Below are 12,056 nucleotides of genomic sequence, written 5' to 3' on the forward strand. Positions count from 1 at the left end.
TTTGTAAATTGTAAGATTGCCCATAAAATTCTTGATATCTGTTACTCCTTGCAACTTCCTTCTTATTCTAGCTCACCTGTCCTGCAGCCCTGGCCTGATGTAGGCCAATATTGTTTGCAATCCTGTTACATAATAAGGTGGACAAATGAAGAATGGCGGGAATGTAGGGGAGAGGAAAGATAAGCAATTGAATTGAGCTACCTTTTTGCCTCTAGGACCATTCTTTGTCTTTCTTTAAGGCTTCACTTTTTCCTCCCTCTCCATTATGAATGTGATCTTATTCCTCTACTTATTCTCAAGGCTTCTGCCATCACCTCTACAGATAAATTCCAAATCTACATCCCTTCTCTAATCACCTTCTTGATATTTTAACCACACACTTAACATTTCATTCATTCAACAAATATTCATTGAGCATCTACCATGTGCCAGGCATTGTTACAGGCTACGGGGATAACAGTAGTGGCTAAAACAGTATTCTGATAGAGGTAAAACTAACAAATAAATAGTTTATATTAATTTCATGTAGTGATCTGCTATGAGGAAAAAAATAGTAAAAAATAGTAAATAGATAGGGATTTGGGGAACAATTATGGACGAGAGCGATTTTTTTCCCCGCAAAGCAGTTTCCCACTCCATAGTACCTGTTTCTTCCCAAAATACCAGTTTTCTCCCATCCTTGATTCTCGATTCTTTTTTTTTTTTTGCCAAGTTATACTGATTTACCCTTCAAAGTGTCCACAAAATGCATCCCCTCCAGCCTTTTCTAGAATCCCACAGACACTATTCCATTTTGAACTCTCCTCACCCCATGCCCACATGGTTACAATGGCTTCCTAACTGGTCCCTTACGTCTTATCTTGTTAAACTTTTCTCCTCCACCTACTTCCATTTTATAGCCTGTAGATTCTTCTTCTTAATTATCATTAGCCTCATTCTGCTCACTTTTCAACTTCAAGTTTCAGGAAGACCGTGAAGTGTAGTGAGTAAATGTCTGGGCTTTGGAGTCGAGATGACTAGAGTTTGAATTCTGAGTCAGGCCCTTGGGGGTGTTTCATTAAGTTTCAGATTCCTCAACTGTTAAATGGGGGCAATAATTCTCACCCTCTGGGATGTCTGTGAGGGATGAAAGGTGGCAGGCGCATAAAGCAGTCAGGTCCTGGCAAGGGACTCTCACAGCACGACAGCTGTCACCCTTCACTGCTAAACCGAGATGCTCCACTGTTCCCTAGCCACAATCACACAGCATTTATTTGGTGTTGTCTTATGTTGTAAAATTTTCTTATTTATCTGAGTTTGACAGTTCTCTTAGGAAACCTATTTCCATATGCAAAACCTGAAGGAATTCTGCACATAGTAGGCATTTGGGGCTGCCTTCATACTTGCACAGGCTGTGCCTGCATCAGAGAGCCTGGCCTGTGGGGCTGAAGTCCAGCCTGCATGCTGCCTTGAAGCTAGTGCCCACAGAGCGCAACCGCTGTGACTGGGGGGAAGTGGTTTTATGGTTATCTAGGTGGTAGGCATTCGGACTCAAGGTATAGCTGAAATTCTGCCTCTGTATAGACCTCCCTGACACCTCCTCTGTGCCTGCACCCCTATGTGACACAAGGAGTTGTATGAGACTCGTTGGTACCTCTCCTAGTGAGACTGAGTTTACTGAGGGCCAGTGCCCTGTGTCCATGTGGTCAGTCCAGGCACCTGGTACTCAGGAAAGTGTTCAATAATAGATTTGGAATGAATGATTGCTCTTAAAGGCAAGTTCAAGAGAGAGAGGCAGAAAGAGTGCAGACTTAGGACAGAGTTACAGATGAAATGCGGGAAAGAGACTAGAAGGGGAGGGCTGTGCAGGCGACAATTCCAGGTAATGGCTCTGAGTGGAACCATGATAAAGTGTGCAAAGCAGAATCTCTGCACCTCTGGATTACTATAAACTGTCAGAAGTATCTCGGAACCGACCTCTCATGGGTAAGGAAGCTGCTGTATAAGCCGCAGGAGCTCCTGTTGTGCCAAGAAGTCTTTGTAGTTTAGAAAAGGGGCAGCATAGTTTCACCTTGTGGTCTTCAGGTCTCGAACCAAAATTTTACTGGAGGTTATACCAAATCACAACCTATGACTGAGACTACCCCCTCATATGATTCCCATTATGTAGTTTTGGGCGGAAGTTCTAACAAACAGTGAAATTGCAGCCAATCAAGAGGAAAAAATAAAGCAGAGTCTGGATTTCCTATTATAAGGAGAGTCAGCTTCTGAAAAACGGAGTGTCAACACTGAGCCTTCTTTCCCAGAGCTGGCATTTCTTCTTGGAACTCACCCGGTCTTACTGTTCTTGGGTATAATGGATTAACTTATTATAGTAGGTCTGAGGAATAAATGATAGGAATTGTATAAGTAATAGGTTAACTTTTAGATGCCCAAATTTCTTGGTATGTAAATAAGAACATACAGAGAAAGCAGATTACACACACTCAAAGAATCTGTAAATCCAACTCCTGCCAAAAGCCAGGAGAATTCTGTGAACTTGAAAGGACTCCATGCCAGAAGCATGAGCCAGCACCAGCAGAGGCTATGTTCCTTGCTCCACAGGGTGTCCTCTGCACTGTCAAAGGCACTCAAGAGAAAGAAACTGCAAGAGTGACCGGGCCATTTTTTAACAATGTATATTTTAGAGCGAGCCACAAAGTTCAATTCTGAGGCCCTAATTAGTTTACCTGCAATAAAACACACACCAAGCACAATATGTAGCTTTTAGCAGTCCAAATGTTCCCTGCGGTTTCACACCCAGAGCAGTCAAACTTAACACCTAGCCTGGAGCAGAGGTAAGTTGGCCAGGTGTAGCAACAAGAGTTAAATTCGAGTTTAATGTTCTACAGATGCTGTTTTAAACAAGGTCATTGCTCAATTACAACAGCAAGACAATGCAAAAATAGAATCTGCCAAGGGAAGAAAGTGCAGTTCTCAAAACCAGAAAAAGCAGTTATAATCAAGGCCTTGTGTTTACATTTCAGAGGTATCATGGCTTTTGGAGGACTAGTTTTCCTATGCACAGGAGCGATTGAATACTATCTTACACGGGTTTATTCTACTTTCACCTCTGCAGTAAGTGCTGATGGGGAATCAAAGGCCATCAGTATGCTGGTGGTACTTCCTAAGCATATTCTGAGGGGGTTCTAGGAGTCCATAGTGACCTCAAAAAACAGGCTACGTAGGTGCAGCCAGAGGCAGGAAGGTAGTACATTAACGTTGCTCAGTGCCCATAGGTTATCTTTATTAGATTAGATAATATAGTATATTATATGGCTGTTAAGCAAATAAATACACGTAAGGAAATGACAATCCACGTAATTATATGACTAGTTTTAACAACCACTCACCATTCAGAGTGATTAGATTTTCTTCTAACTACAGCAGTGCAAACCAGTTGCTCTGGCGCTGTCCATGGCATAATGATCTCCTTTACTCTGAAAAGCGGATAGGAACAAAGGGCAAGAAACAGTAAGCATCAGGGCCCGGAAAATGTCAGAGTGGCTCAGGAGGTTTCCAAACCGATTTGCTGGTCCTGTATCTCTCATTCTGGTAACAACCCTCCTTCGGCCTCGGGCTTCAGGTGGAGACGAGAAGTCGCAGGGTGGCAAGGGAGAGAGAAACGCGGGTAACACACGCTGGACGAGCCTCGCCACCGCAGACCCCGAGCTGGGCTTTGTCGCGGACGGTCGAGGAGGACGGAGAAGACAGCGGGGCTGGGGGCCGCGGCGCCCCCGCCGCCGGGCTGCCCCCGGGCGCGGGCTCCGGGAGCAGCCGGCGCGGGGCTGCGGACGCGGCGCGCCGCGAGCTGGGCTGCTGGCAGCTTTCCAGGTCGGCGCACTAATACGGGCGATGAGGCTTCGCGGCTCCAGTCTGACTGACGCCGGCTGGGGCCGCCGCCGCCGCCGCCGCCGCCGCTGCAGCCGCTGTCTCGGTCCCCGCCGCCGCCGGGCCCTGCAGCCGCCGCGCGCGCGCGCAGCCAGGCCGTGAGTGCGAGGCGCGGGGAGCGGGTCAGCGGGTCTTGGGGGGCGGGGAGGGTGAGTGCACCGCGGGCACAGGTAAGAGATGCCCTCCGCGGCGCGCGCCGGGCTGGTGCGTGCGCGTGTGGCTGAGTTTGTCCTCCACAAGGGAAGTGTTTGAGGCTCTCGGTGCGCGGCTTGGTTCTCTGTTCTCTTCAGCCTCGGGTTTCTTGGCGGAGCCTGTTTGGGGTGGGCTGGGGTGGGGCGGACGAGGCGCCCGCGGGGACAGCTCCGAGGAAATGGACGCGCGCGCTCCTCGAGGCCGCAGCCTGCGGGCCGCTGGCCCCGGTACCGGCCAGAGGATGCTGGTCCCGCGGCGGAGCGCGGGGCTGTGGCCGGGGCGCGGGTGGGGGCGCGGGCAGGGGTGCGCGCTCGCTCTCCGCCCCTCTCCTCCCTTCCCCCCGCGGACTGGGCAGTGTGCGCGGGCCGGGCACCCAGGACCCGCGCCACAGGGACCCAGACTCGGAGCTGAGTGCGCGTTTGCAATGACCGGAGTAGGGGGACAACACTGGAGAGATGGGGCGGGAGGGGGGTGTGTGTCGTGACTCAGTTGGCCTCACTGACCTTCCGCTTCTGCTTACCTTTGAGGCACGCAAAGTGAAGGGGAAAAAAAAAGAAAGTTAGGGATGTTGTTCGAGTGTCTCCGAGTTGGCGCTTGGGTTGTGTTGGGAGCTGGGGTGTTTGTCTTTTTCTTCGCTTGTCTTTCTTTCTTATTCGGTGTCAGTTCTCCGCAGAGGGGAGGGGGCGAGGTGGGGAACCCATGCAGGAGACTGACTGACGCCAGCATTGTGATCGCAAGGAGGAAAGCGGGAAAAACACTTCTATGGAGGACTGATCGCTGACGAGCCTTCCTGTTACTGTGCCTTCCTCCTCCCACCCTTGACAGTGGAAATTTGAAATGATAGTTTACAAATACTCTGTTGACTTTTTTCTGGGCTAGAACTGGTACTCCTGAGAAATAACCTACAAATGGTGTAAACCTAGTTTTGGAATAAAATTGCATGTGAATTCTTTACTGAGTAATTCACGATCAGGTCCACACCCTCAGGAGAGTGTGGATTGCTTTTTAATGAATCCAACTTACAAGTACCGTTTCAGTGCCTTGCCTGATTTCTTGGATGACCTTTTGGAAGTGTGGTTCTAGCAGGAATAATAGAGGATAACTTGAAAGTCCTGAGGCATTTATCAGTGCTACCTCCGAGGCCATAACTGAACAGAGCCTTTGGGGTATCCTTCTGGGTGAGTGAAATGTTAATACTACAGGCTTCTGTTCTGACTTAGGATTCCTGTCATTGTGAGGGAAGCCATCAGATGTTTACATTTTTGAAATAGTGATCTATATTTAAAAAGGAAGTAAAAGTAAACCGCATTCTCCTAACTCCAAATAGACAATTCAATAAGTGATTTTTCCTATGCTTGTAGGAAACCAGGAACAAGATTTTGGACTGCTTTCAAGTTTGTGGTTATCCAAGAAGAACACTGCAGATAAGACAATGATGTAATGGTTTATATATAAGGAGCATTTTTAAATATGATATGACAGAAGTTTCAAATAATAAAAATAACTTTTAGTGATAATAATTGCCTTAATTGATGGCTAGACAACTAACTGTCTTTAGCAGACAGCCTTTGGCCTCTTAATCTATTCTGACACAGCCAGCTCCCATTTTTGTGCTTGACTGGATATCTTTGTCAGAATTGTTTTATGCTTTAGCTCTGTGGTTTCAAGCTATGTTTAAGAAAATGTCAGCATATTTTTGATCTGAGCAAACTCATTTTTTATCAGCACAGTGTGTACTAAAAATCAAAGATATAAACAAACTTTAGGTGAAACCCCTAAGTACTTCACAATTCTCACACCTTTCTCATTAATATTTTAAAGTCAGCATAAGTTGTTTGACTTTTCTCCTCTTAAAGTCTTTTTCTTTTACTTATGTATCCTCAGTTAAAATATTCACGCATGTCAACTGCTGTATCTCTGATTACCCAAGATAGGAAAGAAAAAGAAGAGTTTTCTTTTTAATGAAATATTGCCAAGGATATCTATAAGTAATAAACCATTGGTAAACTTCTTGATCCTTTCTAATTGTGTGATCAGTTGGAGGGGAAAAATCTGTCAGGAAATTATTTCATAAAGATTAAAATATTTAATTTTATTTTTACAAATAGCTTTAATTCTGATTAACGAGAGCACAAATTCCTTTTCCAAAGTGGAGAGAAGTGTTTAATAAGTGGTCACTCTAAGCACTTAGGCAGCTAACTGGTTTATATCCGACATTCCCTCTGCAATAAATAGAACGGCAATTTCATCATATGCTGCCTTAATATGTTCAAAATAATACTTATCCACAGAATGTAATCTGATTTAAGGGAGGGTAAAGATGATGAAAAATAAAGTTTTTTTAAAACTCGCAAAACATACTACATTAAATTATAAAGCTCTAATGAGGCTTAGTACAGATTTTCTGCGTATTGCTTGTAACATTTAGAGAGGAATTCAGAAACAGGAAAGTGTCCAGAATAAAACAGTAAATATAGCAGCATATTGAAAGCATGATCTCTTCTAATAGTTGTAAGTCTAGGCTGTTGGATTTATATTTCCTTGGTAACTGTTGCTAGTAAGTTGAAAAGTTATTCTAAAAAAAAGCAAACAGTAAATTCATAAGTAGTTATAACAGTATGAGCACTTTAGTGATTTTTTTTTTCTGTTAACCCAGTGAATGTTAACGTCATGAGTAGGGACATAACAAAAAATAAACAAATACCACTTGGCAATAAATTTACCTTTTAAAATAAATATTTCTGTAACTTATGTATCTTAAGAAACATGTACTAACTAAAGTCGTTGAGGTTTCAAGATATTCATTAGCATTAGGCACCATCATACCTGTGAGAGCTGAGGTTAATCTCGGGGTGGGCTGCACCCCAGCCCTTCTCCCAGACCCATCCTGAGTATCGCATACTGCTCTCCTTGGCCCTCGTCCTCAGGCCGATCCAGACCACTTTTCCAGGCTTGTCTTTCTGCTTTCCTTCCATATTTTACGCTGCAATTAAAGTGTGAATTTTAATATTCCAAATTTTAATATGGCTTTCCTCTCCTCTGCACCTGTACTCATGCTGAGGCCCAGAACTAGGCCTTTCACTGCCTGGCCACCTCTCACCAGATCCTCCGACCTAGCGTCTTTCTCATCGTCCAGGTGCTGCCTTCACAGACCTTTCTCTGATGACCCTGGCCAAAGGCATGTCCTTCTTTGAGCTCCTGTGACTCTTTGCATTTCCCACTCTTGCCATAGTTCTTGTTGTATTGTCACTCATATGCTCTGCAAGTGAGGATTTATTTATCCTCTACAAGTGATCCTTTCAGAATGTGAGAAGGGAGGGACGTGTTTCATTTGTCTTTTTATTCCCTTGGTGCCAACTATGATGCCCTGCATAGTGCGCGGTCAATGATTATTACATAACACATTTTTCACTGAACCCATGGTCTCTTCTGAAATAAAATCTGCGAAGGAATTTCCCTCGTACAGTAGGTCTTAATGGTCCATCTTCCAAGAAGCCAGCGTTGAACTTGTTCGGAGGCTGTGGCGAGCTTGGCCTGAAACCCCTCTAGACTAGTTGAACCTTCTTCTGAATATTGTGGCTGAGCATTACGGTCAGGAAAGCTTATGAGACTAATTGCATTAGCAATTTTCCATATCGGATTCACTAAATACACAATGGAAACCATTTAGCAAAAAAAAAAGCAGATTTTAATGTGATATGGCTACCGCAATGAGACTAATGCGATACCACAGAAAATCGCTAACACAATATGCTGACCTCCATCAGTAGCCATGTAAAAATTGATACGGTTTTTAGTGTATATGTTTCAGACTATGCTCACAAGAAGTAGATTGCTGCTGAGATGAGCTGCTATTTTGGTCAGGTTGGATGTATAAAGGGCTTGTTATCAGCCTTGTCAGGAAGCTGAGTCTCCCTTCTGTGCTTTGATCATTACATTACCAAACAATACTAAATCACATCTTGAAATACATCATATATTTAAAGTGATTCAGAGTTAATATAGTGTTAACTATAACTTGTTATTTTGGTATAAATATGCTTGTGTAACATATTCAATTATATAGTTTTAATTGTGAAGTCTAATCATCTTATAACCAATCTTCTAAGAATCTGAGACGGACACAAATTTAAATTCAAAACTTGAAATGAAATGCAAAAATATTAAGAAACAAATTATAAATATGAGGATTTTATCACTTGAGAAGTCATAAATACTGAAAATATTTTTTTCCTTCATTCTCAAACCCATATTTAATTCAAAGACAGAAATTAACCCATAAAATAAATGTAAAGGAGTCCTACAAAGTTCCTCTAAAGACAATTTAGATTTTCTTTTTTGGGGAGGAGTGCTAAATATAAAAATCTTTCTTTTGGTATTCTGACTAAGCCATCACTGCTGGAGATTATTTTTATATATGATTTTCCCCTTGCAGAAATTTAATATTTAATATCTGATCACTTCCTTTTCCTTTTTTTTTTCAAATTTTACTTTGAGGGACTGTAAGTCCCTCAAATGTTACTTTGAGGGACTGTGTATCTTCAGTAGTGAAATGGATTTAGTGCTATTGTACTGACATGCAGGCCTTGATGTACAAACACCTGGATTACCAAGAATGACCACTCATTCCAGAACTCCATTTCTCCGTTTTCAACCACTGGACAAATAATCTGGGAAGTGCACATGTGCTCTTGGGCCACCCAGGTGTGTTGATGACATTGGAGATTTGTTCTGAAACAGTTTAGAGAGGGTTTGGAAGTAGTGGAAGTTGGACATTGTGAGGTTAGCAACAGCTTAAACTTGCAGATCCAAGGGGCACATCCCTGGGAAGAATGTCTAATATAGCCTAATATTTTTCACTTTCAATCTTTTAAACTGCTTGGAAACTGATCAAATGTAGATTTGCTTTAGTGTGTGTGTGTGTGTGTGTGTGTGAGCATGCGTGTGCACGCGCGCATGCACGAACATATGTGCACACTTGAATGATTTTGTACAAAATGCAATAATTGTGAAATGGGTAAGGCAGGGGAAGATAGACCTGGAACTGTAGATTGGGGCAGTTTATTGAAAGCCTTGAAGGATTTTGTCCTAAGTACTTGTGGGCTGAGGACAGTTTAGAGCAGATTCACAGATATTTTTAAGGAGAGTTTGATGGACGATAGTTCAGCTAAAGTGCTAGGAGTTGCTTTCTGAATTCTTGTATCCAAATTGAACTGACTTGTTAGTAACACATTTCAGAAAATAACTCAGAAAGATTCACAGATTCCATCAGAGTTTTCCATCTTGCGATAGAATATCTGAGACTTTTGTTATTCACACTGCATTATAAATCCATTACTTTATCTTGCCTTTTTTTTTTTTTTTTTTGCTAAGAATCACACATGAGAGCATTAGAGTTTCTTTGGAGAAGGAAGGAAAAATAGTAGGTAAGTTAAAAGTTTGTGCATTTGGGCAATTGTGGGGTACTTCCAAAAGCAGGTTGGCAGATGCCAAAAGTAATGCCACATCTTTGGGCTGAGGTTAGCAGTATTAGATGCCACCTGTATTAGGGGTTAAGAGGGTCTTCGTGGACTGGCCAGGGACTATATCAGCACTCAGAACATTGTTTTTATGAGATAAAGAAAACTTTCCAAATGACATCACAGAAATGAGCACAACTTGTTCATAAAGTGGGACCGTCTGTGGGTAATGATGTGAATAATTATTTTTAATGATATGAGTGATTATTAGGAGCCAGTGAATGTGGAAGATGAGAAAATGTGTTAAGCGAAAAAGATTTTAGGTCTGGTGTGGCTTTCTTTCCCTTGTAGATGCATTTATATTATTCTTTCCCTATTTTCTAATAGTGATATTTCATCTTTAGGAGCAGAAATTGGATTAGACGTTTTTCAAAAACCTTTTTGTACATAAATGCTTCCTTTTGGGCTTATTGGTTAATTATGTGTTTACACAAAGCAGTCATTAGATCGGCTGTGTTTGCAAACTATGGCAAGTTGGTGCCTAAGTGTTATTTCAAAGGAGTGGCACCTGTTGTCATTGATCTAAATTTATTGCAAATATGCATTTTTAATTATTTTCAAAATACTGTATTGATTATATATTGGGGTTTTAAAATGTTGTGATTTTTGTGGATGAAGTAATTGCCCTAGAAGATGGGACTAATCAATTCTGGGGGCCCTGTATAGGTTTTTCATTCAGTTATATACTCTGTGCCTGTTGTAGTTATACTCCCTACGAAGACCACAACAGGGCCTCGGGACAACAACAAAATAAAGCAACATATGAAATAAAATCCTGGTCTCCAGCCTAATTAGGGGGGGAGAGAGAGAGAGGTCAAGAAAGCAAATATCAAAGTGTTTACCCAATAATAAGATTTCTTATGTGAAAAAAATTGCAGTCTATTTGGATTTCTCTATATTTTTCCTGGTTAGAATTTCGTTTTTACTATGTGTGAATTTTGAGTCACTCTTGACAAAGATAATTAGAATGATCTCATTTGCGTTGTGGAATTCTAAATAGAGGTGAAATAGAAGGCGTAATGGGAATGGATATTCTTGTAGTAAGTCCTTGTGAGAACTTAAGGATGCTGAGGCCTGGAATTGTACTGCCGGGTCTGTCAGGAGAAAGAGCCACTGATTCCCTAATTTTCCCCTTTATTCTCTACTGGTTCAAGAGTGAGTTTGTGTGACCCTTCCTACGGGAAAGCTCCCTGAGCCTCTTAATAGCACTTGTAATAATGCATCTATCACCTGTCTGGTAATAATGTGTTTAGATTTCTGTCTCACCCTGTGGACTGTAATATCATAGCAAGAAGGGAACGTGTCTTATCTTGAAACGGCCAGCACCTACCATAGTGTCTGACTCATCACTGATACTTGATAAATTTAGTTTCTTCCTTTAGTTATTCCCCTTCCTCTGCCCTCAGATAAGTTGGTGTTTTGTAGGGTAAGGTAGAAGGAAGGATGAGGCAGTTGGATTTTAATCTGTAGGCAAAGAGAACTATTAAATTTTAACTTGTGGTCAAGGAGAGGTATTAAATGGTTTGAACAGGAACATCACATAAGCTAAGGGGGGGTTGAAGGACGTTCAACACAAATCGAAGTAGCGCGATGCTTCAAAATGGCTACATTCGCACCTAGTGAAGCTGGTGAGGTAGTGGTGGACAACCATCTCCACTGTGTCATGAATGTTGATGACAATTAAAAATTTGAGCTTCCTCAAACAGCAGTCCATAACACAGCTTATTAATGATTCTTCTACATCAGTGTATAATCTTCATCCCTCAGGCAGCCTTTGGCCAGGAAACTCAACCTCCCACAATACACATAGGTCAATAAAACTTTAAAAATTGCCACACACCATTTAAAAAAATATTTGATGTTATTTATAACTATTTAACACTTTGCAGGTATTTAAATGCACATTGGTGTTTTTTACACCTTAAGTAGACGATTAAATGCACAGGAAGGAGGAAAGCATTATATTATTCTGCCTTTCAAAGGAATTAATTGTATCACATCAACAAAGCAATGGGCTTTTTAGGTCAGAAGTTAGACTAATTACATAGGGTTTAATAATACAGTAGCTAATGTTATTGATAAAGCTGGATTTTACCTTCATTTATGCAATGTTTATTGAGTACCAGACCAAGTATTCGTGCACACCACTCTGGCGTGGCCTGTAGCCTTTAGAAAGAGGTTGGCTTCTCTGGGGAAAACTCGGAACAAACACAAGGAGTCAAGTGTACTGGGAAGGTATATGCTAGGGGCTGCCGGAGGCCAGGGAGCTGTGGGGAGCTGATTAATGCTGCTGCCTGGGGGCCACGGGGAGGGTTTCCAGGAAGTTGGCTTCTAGCTCTGCCTGAAGGAGGAGCAGGATGTAGCTTTGCAAAGGCCTTCTGGGCAGAGAGGAGGGGTGAAGGGCAAAGGAGGTGAGAATTGATGAGGCTGGGAATG

The 12,056-nt window shown here is 42.4% G+C and overlaps 1 protein-coding gene and 1 long non-coding RNA gene across 8 annotated transcripts in view; one reads left to right on the plus strand and one right to left on the minus strand.

Moving 5' to 3' along the window:
- Nucleotides 1-693: 693 nt before the first annotated feature.
- Nucleotides 694-3,828, minus strand: LOC120610612 (uncharacterized). Its single transcript, XR_005654964.1, has 2 exons — nucleotides 3,372-3,828; nucleotides 694-2,359 (listed from the first exon to the last, which is right to left on the minus strand). It is a non-coding gene; the product is annotated as an uncharacterized LOC120610612 (long non-coding RNA).
- The window catches only part of SMAD9 (SMAD family member 9), a 76,191-nt gene continuing 67,537 nt past the window's right edge, over nucleotides 3,403-12,056 (plus strand). For 2 of the 7 annotated variants that reach the window (XM_039872967.1, XM_039872969.1), the window contains exons 1-3: nucleotides 4,620-5,538; nucleotides 8,685-8,805; nucleotides 9,475-9,527. The gene's annotated coding sequence lies outside the window, so the exon portion shown is untranslated. Of the gene's footprint in view, nucleotides 3,493-3,948; nucleotides 4,008-4,060; nucleotides 4,080-4,619; nucleotides 5,539-8,684; nucleotides 8,806-9,474; nucleotides 9,528-12,056 lie in introns of those variants that run through there. The other 5 variants (XM_039872972.1, XM_039872968.1, XM_039872971.1 and 2 more) reach the window with 5 other exon arrangements.

Source organism: Pteropus medius, unplaced genomic scaffold, assembly GCF_902729225.1.
Source record: "Pteropus medius unplaced genomic scaffold, Ma_sr-lr_union100, whole genome shotgun sequence".
In the NCBI taxonomy this organism is placed as follows: Eukaryota; Metazoa; Chordata; class Mammalia; order Chiroptera; family Pteropodidae; genus Pteropus; species Pteropus medius.